Genomic DNA, 19063 nt, shown 5'->3' on the forward strand with positions numbered 1-19063 from the left:
GGGCTGGTGGCGCAATGGATAACGCGTCTGACTACGGATCAGAAGATTCTAGGTTCAACTCCTGGCCGGCTCGCTTTGAACTTTATACTGAGAAGATGAAGTGAGAACCAGTGATCAAAGTCACTGAAGTCCTCCCAGGTTTCCTCCTTGTCAGCTGGAAACATGAACACATGAATGATCCTGCTACCTCTCATGTTAAGCTGCACTTGACAGTGACAGCAGGAGAACAAAAATCCCAGTGTGTCATCAACATTTCCTGTCAAATCAATGATAGAAGCTGTTGAATTTCTGGATCAGAACAAGGAGAAAGGAGCCCCAATGAAAGAGAGATGGTTCTTGATTCTGATTTTGTTCTTCACTCCTACACCAGAGAGTGAAAGTGTGGGCTGGCTGGGAGCAACTGCCTGCTTCAGAGTGGGAGGAGCCTCAGGACTTTCCAGTGAGAGCTGCAAACTTCCACCAGCTCCCAGTGCCAGCAGGTCTTCATGATGGAGCTGAGAAGAACACAACAACACCAGAGCACTGGAGAGGAGCACAACACTTCTTTGCTTCCGTGCCTCTCTCATGTCTGTCTGTCCATCTGGAGCTGGGGGGAAGAGCTTCACATGTTTTTTCTTTTTTTAAAAAGGGAATGACATGACTTCCTCTGTATGTTAGAATATGAACTACTAAAAATGTTCATCCACAGTTTAAAGTTAGAATTAAACTGAAAATACAAAACTCTTCCCTCTTCAATCCTGTCACTCAGTGTTGTAAACTGTTTCAAACAAATTCTACTGTTCAACAGTTCAAGTGTTTCCAATGAAGCTGAATGTTCTCCTCTTCTTTCCTCAGTTGTGTTTCTTTCATGTCCTCCTGACATCAAAGACAGAATTCTAGGTACAAATAAAGACACCATCAAAGCCCTGATGACATCATCATCAATTCTGACTTTGATCTGTGTCTGTCCAGCTTGTCCTGAGTGGATCCAAAAGTTTCCCATGGGTGACTCTGTCATGGTCTCTCTCCTGCTGCCTGCAACTCTCAGAGTGCTACTACTGGTTTCTCTCCATCGTCCCTGTTGCTAGGCAGAGCACTGGTGAGGACTGAGGCCAGTGATGTCATCACCTCCAGCTGAGACCTGCCAGGTGGTCCTCCTTCATTCAACTCTGCTGCCTCTGCCACTGCCCTGACTGGTGAGGCTGACAGCAGGTTCTCTCTCATCTAAACTCTCTGTTTACAATAGAGGCTGAAATCCTTGTGATTGGTGGTTCAATCATCAGGTCTGTTGAACTCCCAGGTGCCATCACCTGCTGTCTTCCTGGTGCCAAAGTTGTGGACATTATTGAACGTCTCCAGGACTCATCGATCTCCCCCCCCTCAGCTCACATCCTGATTATACAGGTGTGTGTGAATGACATCACGAAGAGGCAGCCAATCATACTTCATGACCAGCTTGAGTCTCTTGCTAGTTCAAATCAGAGTCTGGGTAAATTCTGTGTTTTTTCTGGCTCCATCTCTGCTCCTTCCAGAAGCAGGGAGCATTTCAGCCTCTTTCCAGTCTGCATGAATGCTGAAAGGCTTCTGTACTGTTTGGCTTTGCTGTTCCCTGCAGCTTGGACATCAGATTAGAACGAACCACACTCACTAACTCACCTGTTCTTAACCACTGAGAGCTGATTGGGTTAAACATGGAAAAATACTGACTCACTATGAGGATGTTCTCCTGCCCTGTGTGGGTGGAGCCAAGAGAGTAAAAAGACTGAGACCCAGAAATCAGGGCTTCTTCTCCTCCAGCTTAAGGTGGTTAGACTGAAGTCTCAGCTCTGACTCTGGATCTGTTCTCTGTGTGCCAACATAAATGTGATTGGACCAGAGAAGTTGATGAGGATTTTGTTAACCTGAACCATGATAGAAAATTGTTTTAGTTTATTTGACAGCTGATTGAAGACGTGGGTCAAAACTGACCGTTACCATAGAGATGGGAACATGAAGCTGACACAAGAGGAAGGTTCCAGCTCTGAAAAAGGAGTCTGCAACCATTAACAGGAATGAGCGGAAGACAATGGATGAATGGATGGATGTTTGTGAAAATTAAAACCAGACAACCACTGTAGTCCCTCCTACATGATAAGCGCCATAATTTTTCTCACTCATGTCTTTTTCTTAGACTGGTTCCATGGTGTAATGGTTAGCACTCTGGACTTTGAATCCAGTGATCCGAGTTCAAATCTCGGTGGAACCTCCAGCAGGTCTCTGACGGACTTTGAAAGAGGAATTGGATTTTTCTATGGCCAACTCCTGCTACTTGGCTGTGGCTGGTTGGGAGGAGGCTCAGGCCCTAACAACGCTGCCACCACCTTCAATTAAGACCTCAGTTTTGTCCTGGTTGAGCTGGAGAAAGTTCTCTGTCACCATGACAGGTAAATGGACATCAACTGGTCCTGAGTCATCAGGAGACACGGCGATGTGAAAAGGAAAGAATCGCTGCAAGCTTGACAAATAACTGGCACAAACCAGGTTCAAGCCTGGACTTTGGACACTGGTATCTCCCATCAACTCCTAATCTAGCATCTCTGCTGAGGGTCCAACTATTTTACAGAACATTTGAGCATCACAACACTTAGCAGGACCTTCAAGTTGGATTCTCAGAGACTATTTCCCCAACCACTACATTGGCATCTACACTGCCCAGATAGCAGGAGTCTTTGGGCCAGATCCGTTTGAAAGCTTCCTGATCCGGCTGTGGTGCACACATGACGGTTGTGGCCCACACATGAAATTCAGGTTTTAACCCGAAAGCGCCAAAATCCAAGGTGAAATGAAAATGTGTGGAACTAACTGGATTCGGTCCGAACATCCGAAGGTGCCAAATACTAAAGTAAAATCAGAACTGGACCAATCCTGGGTCTGGTGTGGTGCTGATCTGCAATCGGGATGCGGGCCGTTTTTGGGCCATCGTGCGTCGAGACACTGTTTGTGTTCAAAGTTAAAGTCCCACAATAAGAAGTAGCTGAATCTGACAGGTGAAGGTTTGGAACTACAAGATGGTGATGTTTCCTTGACTTGATGCTCTGACTGTCAGGGTGGATGACAGCTTCTTCTGCTGCTGCATCTGAGTGGCTAAGATTTGTGTCCAACCAGATCAACGTAAAGAGCTTCAACAGACAAACTGTCCAGTTTAACAACAAATACCAGTCAGTAGGGCTGAGTATCGATTCAGATTTTCCTAATCGATTTGATTCGATTTTCCGAGGTCCGATTCAATTCAATTCACGATTCAATTCGATATCCATTTATTTATTTATTTAAACCTGACCAAGTGACTGACAACACAAAAAAATGAATGAATATAAATCAAATTAAAATAAATTACAAGATAGACAATGTAAATTATGTATATGTATATATACAATGTATATTATTCAAGTATCTCCAAAGATGACACACATAAACAGGACACTCACTTAGCTACAACTGTCTCACAGCTTCTGTGCAATAACACTACAATGGTTGTGACAACTGCATCAGAACAGAATTAACAGCCATCTGTTGACTCAAATAAATATAGGCAAATTAAAATAGCGCCAATATCTCCATTTTTTGGAACATGGTCTGTATATTTGAAACATACAATGTAAACTGAAAAACACCATCAGACAAGTGGTGACATTCCATCTTGTTTTCCAGGCATTCTGAACTTCCTGTTTGGGTTTGGTTTGTTTTTCATTCATGCAAAAAAGAAAAGTATTTACAAGTCTAAACAGCTCTGAATTACTCCTTAAAGGGTTTTCTTGACACACGAATGAAAAAGATCTTGTAAACTTCTGAACAATAATCACAAACCTAAGTCCATAAAACTTCAAGACCTGTCATCCCTTTTCTTACTTGTTGGAGAGAGTAAGATTTTTCTGCATGAAAAGGAGTTGATCAACATGTTGAGGAGTAAGGCAGCTCCTTTTTGCCGTCACAACATCCCCAGTGGTGGAAAAAACCCGCTCGGACGGGACACTGGTACCAGGTACACAAAGGTACTGTTTTGCTTGGTGGGCCAATAGGGGATCCTGCTTTGCATGTGTTCTCCACCAGTTGAGAGGATTCTCAGAGAGTGGAATGGGTGTTACTTCCCTGTATATTTTGATTTCATCCTGGGCCTTTTCAAATACAGTTTTCTGTGTAACTGTGTCTTTCCGCATGTAGGCTGACCCTAGGAGAGACATCAGTGCTGAGGATTCCTTTGGTCTCTTTGGTGGAGCAACATCTTCAATGGGATCAGGCACAGCTTCTTCTTTTCCACCAAAAGCAGATGTTTGCTGTTTGAAAATAGCAAGAAAATGATCTGGAAAGTCACTTGGAACACAATTCAGAATGCAACTGCTTAATATTAAAATAATGAAGACAAATTAAATTTGAGTTGAATACAGTAAAGTACAAAAACTGTAGGAAATAAGGTTTTTTTTGTGTCAATAACTTACATTAGATGCCTCCGCCTGTGCCACAACAGAAGCTTCAGTCACCAGTCGGGAGAATGTGTGGTTCCGGGCCTCATCAGACAAGAAAGGCAGAGCCTTGAAACGAGGGTCTGACGCTGAAGCAACATAGAGCCTGTCCTTCAAGGCACGAACCTTGAAAAGATATATTTGATCACTTAAATATAATTTAATTGGAAATGAATGTGCATGAATGCACACGCATTCACCTACATACTTTTTAAGCTTACCTTGAATTGAGGTTGTTGTCTGCTGCTGTCCTGACCTCTTTGATGACTGTTGAATCCTGGGGGACACAGCGCATCTCTTCCAACAGTTGTGCATGCAAGGGTGCAATGATGGACAGAGTCGGGGATTTTTCCTCAGACGTGGCAAGAGTGGCTGCTTTCAGTGGCTGAAGGGCTTTGACCACATCCTCTGCTACTCTTTCGTCCACTTCTGTCAACGTGCAGACATCTTTCTCGTTACTGCGTACTTCAGGTGACAGCAGAGCTGCTGAGATGGCTGGTTGCTGCTCGAGGAAACGGTCCAGCATCTCCAGTAAGCTATTCCAACGTGTCACCACGTCAATCACCATCTTGTGCTCAGGAAGCTCCAGCACCCTTTGCTTCTCTCTGAGGATGCGGCTCGCCGTAGAGCTACGATGAAAAAATGCAGCGATGCGTCTGACTCTGCCGAGCAAGCGTGCAGCTGTAGGGACTTTCAGCGCAGTTTGTGAGGCTAAATTAAGAAGGTGTGCAAAGCAACCAATGTGCAACAAGCCCGTAATCTCCGCAGCGCGGACAATATTTGCTGCATTGTCAGTTCCGATGGCTGGCACCTTGTTCGTAAGCTTCCACTCGCCTATTGCACTGAATAACAGTTCACTGAGTTTTCTCGCTGTGTGGCTGGTTTCCACGGCTCTGGTTTGAAGAACATAGCATGCGAGGACCCAGTCACTAATGTAGTGAGCTGTAATGGTCAGATATGAATCTGTTGCTCTTGACGTCTAACAATCACAAGTCAATGCTACGTTCTCTGCTGAGTGAAGCGAAGTTTCGATGCTTTGTTTTAAGCTTGCGTTCATGTTTGGTATTGTCACTTCACTTAGGTGTTTGCAAGTCGGCAAAATGTAGCGCGGCTCCAAAGTTTTTATGAGACCTCGGAAACCGTCGTTTCCTCGACGCTGTAAGGTCGGATGTCTTTGCATATAAAAACTGCGACAGCCTCGGTTATCTTATACCTGCTCCAGGCTGCGTTGTTTGAGCCGTGTCGACTGGTTTTCTGCTGGGTGATGTCTTGACAAGTGGAGATTTGTCGTATTCCCACAGTACTTTACCATCCCGTTGCATAGGTTGCATATTGCTCCCCCCCCCCCCAAGTCGTCGTTTTCTCCGTCCTTAAAACAAAAGTGCACCCAAACATCGGCCTTTAATCTTGCCGGGGGTGCCTTCAGGGTTGTGCTTCCTTCCGCCATGTTTGCTTGACTGGTAGTAAATTCTCGCGAGATCACATTCCATTAAAACTGCCACGCTGATCACGCGAGACTGCCAGAGTTGATACACAGGCTGTTCTCTGCGAGTTGGAAATCGATCTGTGGGTTTTATGAATCGATATCAAACCATGAAAAGGAAAATTGATTCAAATGGATTAAATCGATTTTTTAAACCCAACCCTACTCATTAACGATAAATCTTCCATGCAAACCAAAGTTAAACACGGTGTTCCCCAAGGTTCAGTGCTGGGGCCGATACTCTTCACTTTATATATGCTTCCTTTAGGTCATATTATTCAAAAACACTCCATCCATTTCCATTGTTTCACAGATGATACTCAATGATATTTATCAATAAAGCTGGATGAAGGCCAACAGTTATCCAATCTACAAGCATGCATTCCAGACATGAAGGCCCGGATGACTTATAACTTGTTACTGTTCAACTCTGATAAGACAGAAGTTCCTGTGCTTGGCCCAAAACCCCTTAGAGACATTATCTAGTGATGTCACTGCTCGATTGTAACTCTTAATTATCATATATTTTTATTTACTTTATTATCAGGCTGTACTAACAAGTGGTTGAAGACTCTGCAGCTGGTCCACAATGCAGGTGCACACATAGAAATAAAGCGTAAAGCATAGACAAGAAGCATAGACAGGAACTAGGAAGAGAGAGCACATCACGCAAATCTTAGCTTCGCTGCACTGGCCTCCAGTAAAATCCAGAGTAGCGTTTAAAATCCTTCTCCCAGCTTGTGAAGCTCTTAAAGGACAATTCCAGTGCAAAACAAACCTAATGTGTGTTCTTGTATTATTAATTATTTTTGAAGAATTGCAGGGATGTATTTTTGCAACATCCAAAAGTAACCTGGTTTGGTTGCATACTGCAAATTAGCTCTCAACACAGGTTTAACAGAAAAGTCACGCAGAATCTCGTGTCTTTCATGATGTTTCTTGTGTTGCAGCAGGTATCTGGAGGGTGGGGAGCTGTTCATTCCTCCGAGTTGGAAGCACCTGGGCCCATTTTTGATTTATCGTGGTGTTTTTTTTAGTTAAATACATTCATTATTGGCTTTCAACCTGCGTCTCCCACTCTTTTGTCATGGCTTCAGTGTCATGTTTGGAAAAATGGTTTCTCCCCACTGTGCATTCTCATGTGTCTTTTCAGTTGTGCCTTTATCAAGAATCTTTTAGCACAAAGTGAGCAGGGGAATGGTTTCTCCCCAGTGTGCGTTCTCATGTGTTTTTTCAGATTTCCACTGTCTGACCATCTTTTTCCACAAACTGAGCAGGGGAATGGTTTCTCTCCAGTGTGTGTCCTCATGTGGTTTTTCAGATATCTCTTTTCTGAGAATCTTGTGCCACAAATTGAGCAGAGGAGTGGTTTCTCTCTAGTATGTGTTCTTATGTGGCTTTTCAAATATCCTTGAACAGAGAACATTTTTCCACAAATGGAGCAGGGGAATGGCTTCTCCCCTGTGTGAGTTCTCATGTGCATTTTCAGATGCCCATTTTCTGAAAATCTTGTGCCACAAACTGAGCAGGGGAATGGTTTCTCCCCATTGTGCATTTTCATGTGTCTTTTCAGACCTCCCTTTTCTGAGAATCTTTTGCCACAAACTGAGCAGGGGAATGGTTTCTCTCCAGTGTGTCTTCTCATGTGTCTTCTCAAATTACCCTTTTCTGAGAATCTTCTGCCACAAACTGAGCATGGGAATGGTTTCTCCCCAGTGTGTGTTCTCATGTGATTATTCAAACTCCTTCTGTTCCTAAAACCTTTACTACATGTTGAGCACCTAAAAGGACGCTCATCCTCACTGACTTCTGTCTCAGATTCAGAAGGACCAAAGTTCACGTTCCTGACGATATCTGATTCTCTTTCAGTCTTAACTCTTTGCTCTTTTGAGCTGCAATGAGTCACTTCCTGTCCTGGGCTCAGTTTCTGAAGCAAATTCCTCCTTGAGGTGGCCGTGTTATCAGGTCTGACCCAATCATCCTCACTGACTTCAGTCTCAGCTTCAGAAGAGTCTGATATCTGGTCATCAGTCTCAGGTTGTACAAGTGGATCTGGATCTACCTTGCTGGCTGGTTCTGGTTCTGGTCCTCCACACTCTTCTCCATCAGCTTCTGTTTTCAGAGGATGAACTGGGCTGCTGCTCAGAGACTCTTCTTTCAAGTTCTCCTCAGTTAGACTCTGGTGAAGCTGTGGGAACTGAGGTTTCTCTTCGTCCCCTTCACTCTTCACAGGGACCAGAGTGAAAGGGAACGTGGTGATATCAGCCTCCTCCTGCCCTTGAAGCGGCCCTCCCTCCTCACTGGTCCAGAGCTCCTCCCACTCCTCTTTAATGTGGGGGGGCTCTGGGTCCTGCAGCTCAGGGGGAACCTCTTCTTTAATCACCAGCAGCTGCTCCACATCTGCAGGACACAAACAGCAACATCAGAAATCTCTTCATTTGACTCTGAAACAGCGGAGCAACAGACAGAAACAGAAATCAACTCAATGAAAAGAGACGTCCTGCTACTGAGGACCAGTCAGCAAACTGGGAACAGAAACGCTGGCTTCAGATGTTTGGATCAACGTTGTGTCACCCAGGTCAAAGGTCACTGGTCCCCTCCACTGAATGGTTTTGTCCATTCATAATCACAAGGTGAGGTTTAACCACTCTAACAACACCAAATAGCCGTCAGCTATTAAAATCTTCTATGTTTTTACATTCCTACTCAGTTGGAACACAATGGCCCGCATTACAGACACAACAAGACCAGAGACACTTGCTGGCTACCATTAGCATGAGTGCCGCCTCCCCGTGTCCTGGTCAGTGTGTGGGGTCCAGGGATGTCCTCTCCACTGGGAAAAGTGGGACAATTCTTGAATGGCCGGTCCAGCCCAGGCCAGCTGGGCAGGGAACAAAAATAACTTTTTAAAAGGCCTGTATAGTTTCTATTATAGGAGGCACAGTGGTGCAGTGGTTCAACCTGTCACCTCACAGCAACAAGGTTCTGGGTTCAAGCCCCGGCTCAGGCACCGGATCTTTCTGTGTGAGTCTGCATGTTCTCCCTGTTCCTACGTGGGTTCTCTCCAGGTTTTCTGGCTCTGCATTTGTATTCCACATGTAGCTGAGTCAATGCCTATGATATCATTTTACTCTTAATTTGGTGAACTTTCTAAACCTCTAATACTGTAATATTGTAGTAGTAACAGTGTGATAGCCTTTTATTTAGAAGTGGAAACTCTTCTCATTGTTCTGTACTGTTGATGAATGGTTGATGGTCTTCAAGGTTCCTGTTCATGTTGGAGCACTGGAGGTCTGAACCAGTGAGACACTCAAAGAGCTGCATGAGTGACGTCACTTCAAGCTGGCAGAACGACTCCAGCCAGGGTCCTGCTGAGTGTTGTGATGCTCCGTGTTTAGCTGTCAAGCTAGCAGCTCTGGACTCACTGATCTGGACTGAAACTGCATTGAAATGAAACAACAGAGCTTCACTGGTGTCTGCAGGAGGTTTGCCTTTGGATTTTGTCCCCTAAAGCTGCTGTAACATTGGTTCATTCTGACGGGACTCATTTGGATATCATGTGACTTGCTGCAGGAGACAGAGAGACTGCTGACACGTGTGTGTGTGTGTGTGTGTGTGTGTGTGTGTGTGTGTGCGCTGACTGTTTTGATGTTGAGGTGTTAATTGTCATGTTGTATGCATTTCTTTGAAGGTTTTAAATTAAATTAGTAACAACAGGAAATAAACCAATTGTTTCAGGTCGACTTTGTTTCCTGAGTTCCTAAAACTTCCCTTTATGTTGGTAACAATGCAGCTGGAGCCTGGTTCACATTCTGGTCCACAAGTTAGCAGCAGTTGGTGATCCAGTGTGAACGTCATTCAGGCGAGGTGTTGTTGTGGTTCAGTTCAATGGTAACACGCTGCTACTGATTGTTAAGGCAGGGCTTCTTAACAGGACCCAGGAATGAGGGGCCCAGCAGGTCCGGGGGACTCACCTGCTCTGTCCAGCCTGACTCGGGGCTTCAGCACAGCATCGAGCAGCAACCTCTGCCGGCGGTTCTCCCGCTCGTACTCCGCCACGGTTTCCTCCAGCAGAGCCACGATCTGCTCCGCGGCCGCCGCCAGCCGCTCGGTGAGCAGCGCTCTCAGCACCGGGACTCCAGCCGCTGAGTCTCCTTCTCCCAGCTGCAGCAGGAAGTCTTCAGCGGCGGCGAGGATCCGCTCCTGGACCGACACCCGCAGCAGCTGCGCGGCGCACATGTTGAGGTTCTACCGGCGCCACTCAGCCTTCAGGAGACAAAGACCGAGGCCGGGGGTTCACGGACTTCTCCTTCTTTCCTTGTTGTGTTCAAAGCTTCCCGCGTCTTCTTGTTGTTTTGTGAAGCGCGTATTGATGACGTATGTGGTGACGTCCAAAGCCTCTTCAGCCGGCAGTGACCACGTGACTGATTCAGGACCTGCTTCTCCGGCTTGGCCTGAGATTCTAAATGTAAAGCAGCGAAACGCCGTGGTTTCCTCCCTCTGGTTCGCGCGTCTGTTGGAGCTCCACGGCAGGAGAAATCGCTTCAAGAAACCCAACAGACTTGATTTGAAAACGTTGGAAAAACTTCTTTTTTTCATAAAAATTGTAAAAACAGAGCCCACAAGCGTCCTCAGTCCCATCACTTTCACTGAGACTTTCACATCATGGTCCCATTGTTCAAAGACATGGAACGATCCAGTAGGAACGCAAAGACTTCAATGATCTCATTGTGTTCACGGGTCATCAAATCAGTGTCAGTTCAGTCGGTCAAGCCTGCAGGGATGTTTACAGTCCAGCAGGTGTCAGTATTCAGTGACAGTAACACAGTGTCATGGCGTCCACAGGCTTCATGACGCCTCATCCACCCTTCACTCCTGTCTCGTCCTTGTGTGCTCACTCCAGCCCGTTGATGCACAGTTCCTGCCACAGCCTCTACCTTGTTAATGCAGCCGTGCCTGTCTTGTGTTCTTCAGCCTCTGAGAGTTTTTGAAAGTTTTATCCGATAGTCTCGATTTAGTGGATACGTTTGCAGCCGTTTGGTTTCTCTGCTCGGAGTACAAGAACATCAACGTCCCTTGCCGTGAACCCTGCTTCTGTCCTGAGTCTGAGCCTGGTCCTGTCAATCACAATGATCCAATTTTTGGAACTGACCATATCTTTCTTTCAAAAACAAAAGAAATCAAGAGAGCGATTCCTCAGTGATGGCATGAAAAGATCTTCCTCACAAACGTGGACGATACAAAGCTCTCTTCCTCTTCATCTCCAATTATTTGACCAAATTTGGCCGTCAAACTGGAGAGAAAACTCAGCCCTGTTGAACTCTGGCACCTTTCCATTTACAAATAACACGTGTCCACGTGACAAAGTGTGTGAGCAGGAAGGAAGGGAGGAGGGGGGCTGAGAAAATAACAGCAGATCCCTGGATGGAGACCCCGTGCTCTTCTCTCCACCTCTCTTCCTCCCTGCTCTCTCCACCCCTCTTGAACAACACTGCAGGTGAACAGTTAGCATTGCTCTGTTTGATGAAGCTGCGTTCAGGGAATGAGCAAGTTTCCCTTTGTGTCACTGCTTCTCTACTAATCTGATCTCTGATCAGTTCACCAAGAAGAGTCTGGGGTCAGGGGCTTGATGAGTAGAGCTGTTTAGTCAGGAGGAGGCTGCTCTGATTGGTTCCTGACACTGAAACAAGGCCAAAGCTCAAGTACACAGGCTCACATATTGAAGTATTCTCAGTCTTCCCACTTCAAGTATTTTCTCACTTCAAGTATTTTCTACTCTGCACACCAAGTTACCTCTTATGTTAAGTTACTAGCTGAGAGTTGTGCAGGACACTTGGATGGAAACATAACCTTTTTCTCTAATCAGCACAACAATGTGGGCGTGTAGTGAATCAACACCATAACAGTGACGAGGAATGAACGCAGCAGCCATCTTGGAATCACCAGGTTTACAAGGCTTCCACTCGGTGAGAGCAACCCCTCGATGGAGGAGAAGAAGCCGGACCATCAAGAAGACCTGAAAGAAGACAGCAGAGGCAGGAAGAGGAACCAGAGACACACAAACAGACACAACACTGCCACCTTCTGATCTGATGACATCAGAGTTGAATGTGTGGACTGATTTGGAGGCCAAGCCTCACAATAAAAGAAGCATTTTCATGGGAATGTGTTCCATCCAGGGCTTCACAATTAAAGCATTTGAAATGTTGAGTCATTTTAACAGATGTTTGTGTGTATCGGTTGTTATATGAGTCACAGCAGGTTGACAGTTTGGGGAGAAACTCTTGAAGACTGGGACTTCAGGTCAAGCAGTGACATCACGGTGTGACGGTGAGTGTTGATGACAACCTGACTCTCAAACAGAAAACAGAACAGGAGACTGAAGAGTGATCACTCAAACCCACAGGCTGAATGAGACATCTTTTAAAAACATTGAACCACTGAGTAAAACCAGAGAAGCACTCCTGTCTAGTCGGTGCTAACAAGTTAGCTGTTGAGTGAGTCCAGCTGTGCTGTCTAGGAATCCTGGTCAAAAGCCTCCACACATTAGACAGCGACTGCACGGTGGTGCAGTGGTCAGCACTGTCGCCTCACAGCAAGAAGGTTCAGGGTTCCAGTCCCGGCTCCAGCACAGGATCTTTCTGTGTGAGTCTCGATGTTCTCCCTGTTCCTGTGTGGGTTCTCTCTGGTACTCCAGCTTCCTCCCACAGTCCAAAGACATCAAGAGGGGAAGAGGCTGATTGATACTCTAAATTGACTGTAGGTGTGACTGTGAGAGCGAATGGTTGTTTGTCTCTATGTGTTGGTCCTGTGATGGACTGGTGACCTGTCCAGGGTGAACCCCGCCTCTCGCCTGAAGATACTGGCATAGGCTCCAGCCCCCCCCCCCCCCCCCCCCGCGATCCTTAACATAAGGAATAAGCAGAAGACAATGGATGGATGGGATGGACATCAAACAGCTGGTGTGTTGGTGGATCTGTGGATCCTGCTGGAAGAAGCAGGGTGGAGCTCTGAATGCTTCCTGTCTCAAAGAGCTTCTCTGTGCAGCTCCCATCAGCTCCTAAAAACATGAGACCAGCAGATTCACTGTTGAACGGTGGCATTAAAATGATGCCAGTTCTGGTTGTCTCTGTCTATGGGCTGTGAGGGCGTCCAGCTGCAGCCAGGAGACAAACAGGGACGCTGCTTGAGGACATCATCCAGGAGGCTCTCCATGGTGTGGAGCTGGGGTCTCAGACAGGACCTTGGAGAAGAACTTCTCAGGAGGAAACTCATCATGGTGGCTCAGTGAAGAAAACTAGACCTGAGCTGCCTGCTGGAACCTAGCAGGTGAAGGACAGAGCTCCACCTCTTTGGAGACACCACCACTGTTGGCTCATGTCATATTTTGGGTTCTGGCTTGTTCTGCTTTTCATTTTGTGTTTGTATTAAAGTTCTGTTGCTGAAAAAGAGACTTTTTCTCTTTTTCTTGAAGTAAATTTATGAGGGTCTAAACTGACCCATAACACCATGGATGTTCCAATAGTTAATGATATTAAAATGAATAATAAATCAAACCAGTCCATGTCAGAGATGTGTTCTAACACCCTCAGTAACGGTCAGGAAACACAATAACCTTTTGTTTATTTCTAGGATTTTCTTGAGGTTCATTTTACCATTTTTTAAACTGAAATCGAGGGTTTAGTGACTAAAAAAAGGTCCAGAGGCCCACAACTAAATCTTCAAACCAATATTTCCATGGATAAGGAAGCCTAACAAGGTCACCAAGAGATGGAAACAACTTGGAGGATAGAAAATTGTTTTAGTTTATTTGACAGCTGATTGAAGACGTGGGTCAAAACTGACCGTTAACATAGAGATGGGAACAGAAAGCTGACACAAGAGGAAGGTTCCAGCTCTGAAAAAGGAGTTTGATCAAAATCTTGAACTGACAGCAGAAATATCCTTTTGTATGTTGACCTTTGTTGACAGAAGTCACTTTGGCTTGGCAGTGACAAGAATGGCTGCTAGCTTGACAAAGAACTGCACAAACCAGGTTCAAGCTGGACTTTGGACCCTGGTATCTGCAACGACTCCATCAACTCCTAATCTAGCAGCTCTGCTGGGTCCAACTATTTTACAGAACATTTGACAGACCTGTGGAGCAGTGAGGACAGACATGAGTTGATCACATGATCCACTGAAGCACCATTTTACCTGCCACTGAGGTCACCAACATGAACTGGAGTTGGGAATCTTGAACTGAACCTGGTATCACAGCGACACCTACTGCTGCAAAATGGAACAGCAACATTGAACCCAAGTACAGGATTGGAGGGAGACTGATGGTCGCTGTTTGGGTTTTAGAAGGACAAGGAGGGCGTGGCTTCAAGCTGGATTCTCAGAGACTATTTCCCCAACCTCTACATTGGCATCTACGCTGTCATCCAGTCATGTGACTGAAGTCATCCAGTCATGTCAGTGATGTCACTCAGCAGGACTGTAATTGCCGTCACATTCTAGAAAAGAATCCAGACTCCACTTTTATGAGGCAGTTTTGGTCTTTAAACACTTGACAGTTCCAGGAGATTTAGTCTGGCTCAAGATCTTCAGATCAACCCAGGACAGAAGGCTATGACTCCATTGGATTGTATAGTTGGAGCATTCAGAGATCTGGTGGATCTCAGTAGGAGCTGTATTTATCCACTGAATGATCCTGGTCAATGTGATCCTGCTCCTCCATCTCTAAGGCTGACAGAGCAGGAGGACCTGACTGAGAAGAAAGCTGCCCTTGAGCAGCTTCAGTCTCTGAGTGACAACACACAGGCAGAAAACCAGAATTTGAGGGAACAAGTTTCTACTCTTGAACGTGAGAATAAAAGAGCAATCCAGGAGCTACAGAACCTCACTGCTGTGGTGGCCAACCTCCAAACGGTCCAGGACAAGAACCAGACTCAGATAGAAGATCTGAACGCAACAGTCCACAGTCTTCAGTGTGAGGGGAGGAAGGTTGATGGAGAGAACAATGAGCTCAGAAAAGAACTGACCCAGGTTCAGTCTCTGAGGGAGAGTGAACAGGTGGAGATGAAATGTCTTGAGGAAGACCTGACTGAGAAGAAAAGTGCTCTTGATCAGCTTCATTCTCTGTGTGACAAGAGATGGACAGAAAACCAGAATTTGTGGGGACAGGTTTCTAGTCTTGGACAAGAGAAGATCATTGCATATCAGCTGGTAGAGAACATGTCTGCCATGGTGGGCAACCTTGAATCTGTGAGGGAGGAGAATCAGACTCAGATCAGAGACCTGAACACACAAGTCCACAATCTTCAGCTTGAGGTGAAGATGGTTTACAAGGAGAAGTGTGACCTCAAGTGTGAGCTCAACTCCATCCAGGCAGAGAAGAACAAAATGAGAGAAGAACTCACTGAGAAGAAGACGACTCTTGAACAGCTGAGGTCCCAGAGTGAGGAGAGAGAGGAAGAAAATGGATGTTTGAGGAGACGAGTTTCTACTGCATCTCAGGAGACAGAGACCTTCACTGCTGAGTTGGCCCACCTTGAATCAAGGAAGGACCAGGACCCCACAAAGACTGGCAGTCTGAAAGGTGAAGTTCAGAGTCTTCTATGTGCAGTGAGAACACAAAAGAAGAAAAGGAGCAGTGCTCATTGGGAAATCCTGGGAAATCTTCATGATTTAAAAAGCTGTTTGAAAGAGGAAAATCATGACCTTCAAGCGAAGGTCCAGCAAACTTCTGAAGAGCAAACAGACTCTCCCCTACGTCCAGCCAGAGAAGAGCAAGCAGACTCTCCCCTACGTCCAGCCAGAGAAGAGCAAGCAGACGCTCTCACATGTTCTTCTGCAGAGGAGCCATGGGATTCTGCTGCATGTCCTGCGACTGAAAAGCAGAATGATGGGGGCACCCTGGAGACTGGACCTGCTGCGGGTCAAACCAGAGGTCTGCTGAGCCGTGTGACATCTGGTGTAGAAGATGCTCTGTTCATGTTCATAGTTTTTTCTTTGTGTGCTTTTCCTCAACTTTGTTTTCTTTGTTTGTTATATATGTTGATACCTTGATCACCACAGCAGTTGATCCCAGCTTGATTAGCTGAGTGCTTTGCAGTCTAAAGCACTTTAGTGATACCTGTGGGGTCCCTTATCCTCCCTGACCACAGGGATTCAGCCTCACTGAAGGAGAGTGAACGTTCCAGGTTGCAGCTCCTAGACTCTGGAACGCTCTCCCACTGGACATGAGGACGCTGAGGACACCTTCAGAAAGAAGCTAAAGACCCATTTGTTTAGTAATATTATTGTTCATGATGGAATTGTCCCTCTGTACCTGCCCACACAGGTCAAGAGGTCAAATGATTCCCTCTTTAAAACAGCTCTTCATCACATGGATGTGCATCCCAACAGTCAGAGCTCACAGACGCTCCTATTCCCTCCAGTGTGAGGCACAACGAGTGACTGATGAGGGTCAGGGGGGTCAGGCTAGTCCAGATAGTGGGTCTGTACGAGGATGTTAGGGAGGGATAAGGTAGTGGCAGAGTTCAGGCTGTAGTTGTGCTCCAACAGTTGAGACAGGGCAGGACAAAAATGACCTCCTGATGGCGTTAGGAGTGATTCTTACAAGAACCAATCCATAAAAGTGGGTGGTGACCTGCTCATGTGACGCTTGTGTTGATGATTACTGCGTCTCCTCCATGCTCATTTATCATGAATGAATCCCTCTGAGTAAAACACCTGATAACTCCTGAGTTGTTTCACAAAATGTGTGTGTGTATGTGTGTGTGTGTGTGGGCAATATGTGTTATGGTTGTTTTGGAGTTTATGGTTATTATCTCTGTTTCTTGTGTCTTTGTCTTTGTCATCCTCCCCTTCGTCCGTCCTGGATTTTTGACCTTGGTTGCAGGAAGCGTGTGACCTCAACTCCTTTTTCTGTGTAGCTGAACGTAGAGCCTTGCTTCATTGTGCTCGCTAAAGTGTGATCCTCCCTGCTAATTCCTTATTTCGTTGACTAATTACCCACCAAAAATTAATCCCTAATTGCTTTATTTGGCTGAAGTTTAAAAGACCATCATTCTTGTAGCAACAGTCTTTGTGCCTTGTAAACACGCTAAGCTAACGATGGCTTCTCCCTCTTGTTCTCCTCTCTCCTGCTCAGGGTGCCACATGTTTTGTTCCTCCTCTGCCTCCTTTAGTGATACTGATAAGTGTGTTAAATGTAGTTTTCTTGTTGTGTTGGCGGTGAGGCTTAGCGATGTTGAATTGGACCTGCAGCGGCTCTGCACCAAAAGCTGCAAGAGCTAGCCAGCCCTCATTAGCTGGTGCAGACCACCTTAGCTTAGCTCCTAGCTTAGGCCCAACTAGCGCTTCCCCAGCAGCTCCCAAGCATCTGGGAGAGCGCCAAGAAAAGTTGGGCCTAAGCTAGGATGTGCTTGCTCATGAAGAATAGTTGGGTGTAAATTCATTTAAGGAGTGTGGAACTGGACCTTTTCTACTTGTAAAGTGTAACTTTTGTTATTTGGTGCTTTACAGGGTTATGACTTGACTTCATTGCAGCTTTGAACTGAGCAGGTGTTTATTCACATCTCAGTAACAGGGGACACTTTATCACACCAGTGGACAAACATCAGCATTCATCACCCAGCAGCTCCTCTGATCAACAGAACAAGCTAAAGTATTCTGGAGAATGAGGGCATCGATCCCTCTACCTCTCACATGCTAAGCGAGCGCTCTACCATTTGAGCTAATTCCCCTGTTAAGGAGCACAGCAGATGATGCAGCTTGACCTTCATGGTTGAATGAGCGTCACCAGTTGAAGCTTCTCTGGTTGACCAATGTAATGGAGACCAAGGGTTCCATGACATCAATGATTAATTGAAGGTAGCATTTGTCTTGGTATTAACAGTTTATGTAAATTAGAGGCACACACACATTTTAATGGTAAGGTTTATTGAATCAGCAAACATGTGAAACATTTTCGATGCCATGTGTTCCAGGGAGGGACCTGGGAAGCACAGGGGGACCGGCCATCCTGCCTGTGGAAAATGAAGACCCCAGTGTCAGTCAGTGGTAATCACTGTGCAAGGCCTGGTATTTAGTGTTGATCTAGTTTGTCTCATGTAAATGTGGCAGTTTCAGTCGTCACGTCAGTCCTCACCTCTTCCTGGTGGTTTCCTTAAAGGGGGTGGAGCCAAAAGGGGAGAGTGGCCCAAGGAAGCTCCTTAAGAGCTGTAGGTGCAAACCTTTGCTCCCAGATGGGGGAGGGGGTACAATCACAGGCAAGGTTCATTCGAGTGATTATGTGGATGTATGATTGAGTTGGTGTAGTAGTCTGGAATCATGTATATATTTCGTCAGGTTATGTTATTGAGATGGTGCTGGTTTGATGTAAATATTTTTTTTGTCTCAAATATTGTGGAGCATGGTTGTGGTCTCACCTCCACTCTATGGGCCATCCATCGTCATCTTCTGCTTATTCCTTACGAGTAAGGGTCGCGGGGGGGCTGGAGCCTATCCCAGCATCTACGGGCGAGAGGCGGTGTTCACCCTGGACAGGTCGCCAGTCCATGGCAGGGCCAACACACAGAGACAAACAACCATTCACAATCACATCTACGGTCAATTTAGAGAATCCAATCAGCCTCGTCCCCAAATTGCATGTCTTTGGACTGTGGGAGGAAGCTGGAGTATCAGAGAGGACGCACGCAGGGACGGGGAGAACATGGAGACTCCACACAGAAAGATCCCGCGCCCGAGCCAGGACTCGAACCCGGAACCTTCTTGCTGTGAGGGCACAGTGCTAACCACGGCACCACCGTGCAGCCCCACTCTAGGGGCTGGTCTGTCTAATTTCCTGCAGCCAGGAGGGAATTAAAGGCAGTCAGGGGTTTTTAATTTAAGTTGATGGTGTCTCATGCCATCTCTTTCAATACTCCAGTGGTGGTTTAAGTGAAGAAAAACATGGGTTAGTCAGTAGGACTCTGTGTGTTTGTGTGTGTGAGAAGTGGACTGTTGTTAACTCTCACAATGGTTGGTGATTGTGGAGGAAGAAAAAGTCCTTATGAACCTCTTTTTAACAGACACACATTTCTGAAGACACTGGTTCATTTTATTTTTCTTC

At 46.0% G+C, this 19063-nt stretch overlaps 2 non-coding genes across 2 annotated transcripts; both read left to right on the forward strand.

The window, feature by feature from the left end:
- trnar-acg (transfer RNA arginine (anticodon ACG)) lies at nt 1–73 on the forward strand. The gene has a single exon. It is a non-coding gene; the product is annotated as a tRNA-Arg (tRNA).
- A 2079-nt stretch (nt 74–2152) lies between these two features.
- On the forward strand, nt 2153–2224 carry trnaq-uug (transfer RNA glutamine (anticodon UUG)). The gene has a single exon. It is a non-coding gene; the product is annotated as a tRNA-Gln (tRNA).
- The last annotated feature ends 16839 nt before the right edge of the window (nt 2225–19063 follow it).

The sequence above is a fragment of the Aulostomus chinensis genome, chromosome 1, assembly GCF_037954235.1.
Source record: "Aulostomus chinensis isolate RoL2024-O1b breed Wild chromosome 1, RoL_Achi_v1.0, whole genome shotgun sequence".
In the NCBI taxonomy this organism is placed as follows: Eukaryota; Metazoa; Chordata; class Actinopteri; order Syngnathiformes; family Aulostomidae; genus Aulostomus; species Aulostomus chinensis.